Genomic DNA, 2,596 nt, shown 5'->3' with positions numbered 1-2,596 from the left:
GTGTTGGGCGAATCCCGAGCCACTGCCATCTGAAGACCATCATGACACCTTGATTTTAAGGAATCCTAAATCAATGCTCCTGACAGCAGTGGAGGAAAAATACAGTAAATATTTGATATTATAAAAAAATATAAAAGCAAAACATCCACAGATTGTAATGACATTGATATAAAAATTGTGAAGAAGTTGATAGAAGGGATCTCAGGACCTCTAACATACATCAGTGAGTTATCATTTCACACTGGTCATTTATCCAAACCATATGAAAATAGCTGACGTTGTGCTGCTGAATACAGCTGGGGATAGACAGGTCTGTTTCTCTACTTCCATAATTCTCCAGAAAAATTGTTCAATAATCGACTAGAACCATTCTTAGATAAGCACAAAATACTCTGACAGTCAATATGGATTCAGGTCAAACATCACTGGCATTAATTGATTCAATAGAGGGTGTTACAAATGCTATTGATCAGAATCCATATGCAGTTGGAGCGTTCCTTGATCATGAAAAAACATTTGATAGAATCAATCACAACATATTAATCAATATACTCGAATGGAACGTGATCAGGGGGATAGTATTGCACCGGGTGAAAAGTTTTAAGGAACAGAAGACAATTTGTGAAGATGGGATAATATTCCTCATCACTGGTTTTAGTGTTCCCCAGTGGTTTATTATGTATATAAATTACATTTTTAAGGTATCAAAATATTCAAACTTTATTTTTGATATAAATTTTTTAAATATTTTTGTTCTGGTAGGAATTTAAAGGAGTTCATGGATAAACCCGCTTGGAAATATGTCAATTAAAAAAGCGATTGGACAGTAAAGAGCTATCTTTAAATCTAAGTCAGAGGAAAACTATGTTATTAGGGAATTACAAATATACAGATACATATTGATGGTGTAAATATTGAAAGAGACAAAAATAAGTGCCTTGGGGTGATAAAAGAAGCTGGAAATCTCATGAAACATGAAAAGGTTTCTAGAAGCATTTCAGAACTGAGTAAAACTAAACACATTGTGGACAACAATTCACTCCACATTCTCTACTGTTCACTGGTTTCACCTTATTTAATTTACTCTTCAAAGGTTTGGGGCAATACATAGAAATGTTCATTATCATTGTTATCGATCCTTGAAAATGAGATTTCGATCTCAATGGGGTTCACCTGGTTAAATAAAGAAATAGAAATCGATACTGCAAAAAAGGGTCATGAGAATTATTCATTATACTGGTTACAGACATCACAGGACTTAACTTTTCTTCAATTCAAAAATATTAAAATACACAGATGTGGTTCAATTTCACACTGCACAAATTGAAAATTTACATAATTTCTAACTTTTTTGAAAGAGATTGGGGTTAAAATTTGAGGGGGCATTTAAAAAACATCTGTGTTCGTACAACTTCAAGTTTTAGCATCTCGGTTTGTGGAGTGAAGCTGTTGAATGGGCTAAAGAATGTCCAAGCACGATCCAATTTTAAAAGTGGTACAAGAATACGGTTTCTGCAAATAATTAGATAAGATTAAATAAGATTGTGCTTCTTCCTACTCCTTTTTGAGCATATTAGGTTATTAGGACTATTGTTTGTTTGGTTTGTTTTTCTTTACTTTTCTGGTTTTGTTCTATTTTTGTTATAACATGTTAAAAAAAAAAAGCATTCATTCATTACACTTTAATGGAAGGGAACAGTTCTCATAGCCAGAATATGATCAAACTGAATTTAATCCAAGTTAATTTCATTTCATTGACTTGTTAGACAAAAATTGTAATTTTAATCATGTTTCTTTATTGATCATGTGTGCAGAAATCTTTATATTTTCAAAAATCTTGAATTTAAAAGCAAAAAGGGACGATGTTTAAATGATTAATTGTGGGGTTAACCAGCACATGTGACAAATAGTCCCTTTCTCAATTCAAATTCCAACTCTACTTTCTCCTGATATCAAACTCCTAATCTCCTCACCCCCACTGTCCTTCAAGTTGTTTTATGTTTGCTGTCCGTCAGAGATTTTGTCATTTGAAAGTGTGCAGCTCTCTTTTCTGTACCTCGTCATGGCTTGACAACACTTCTGTCATTTCTTTCATTTCATCCTGAGAATTCTTTGTTGTCACTGTTCTGTTTAGAGTTGGTGCTAAGCTGTGACACCCAAACAGTAGTGTGGCTCAGACTTTTACTTATAACACAATGTTTCCTCAAAATGAGTGTTGCTTTCCCCATTAGACCAACATATATTTGAACTGTAATGATGGGCAGTTTTTGTCATATGTCTTATACTTGATTTAAGTGACACACTGAAGAAAAACTAAGGTGAGTATTCTTGGAGAGCTAAAAAGAAGAAATTAGAATTTGTGACAGTTATATATATGTTCTGTATGATCAATCTCCCTGTATATCAAAATGTATCTAATGTTGGCACATTGTGAATTATTTGTCTTTGATAACTTAACAAGTCATTACAAATTTTCAACATGAAAGCCTTTTCAAGACTGGTTTTATTGTACATGTTTCTTATTCTCAACAAAGTCCTTAATAAGCCCAAATCAACAAAGGTTTGATCTTTCTAACCACCCAGCCACAACATTTCC

This window comes from Odontesthes bonariensis, chromosome 9 (assembly GCF_027942865.1).
Source record: "Odontesthes bonariensis isolate fOdoBon6 chromosome 9, fOdoBon6.hap1, whole genome shotgun sequence".
NCBI classification, from domain to species: Eukaryota; Metazoa; Chordata; class Actinopteri; order Atheriniformes; family Atherinopsidae; genus Odontesthes; species Odontesthes bonariensis.
This window is presented reverse-complemented; position numbering follows the sequence as displayed.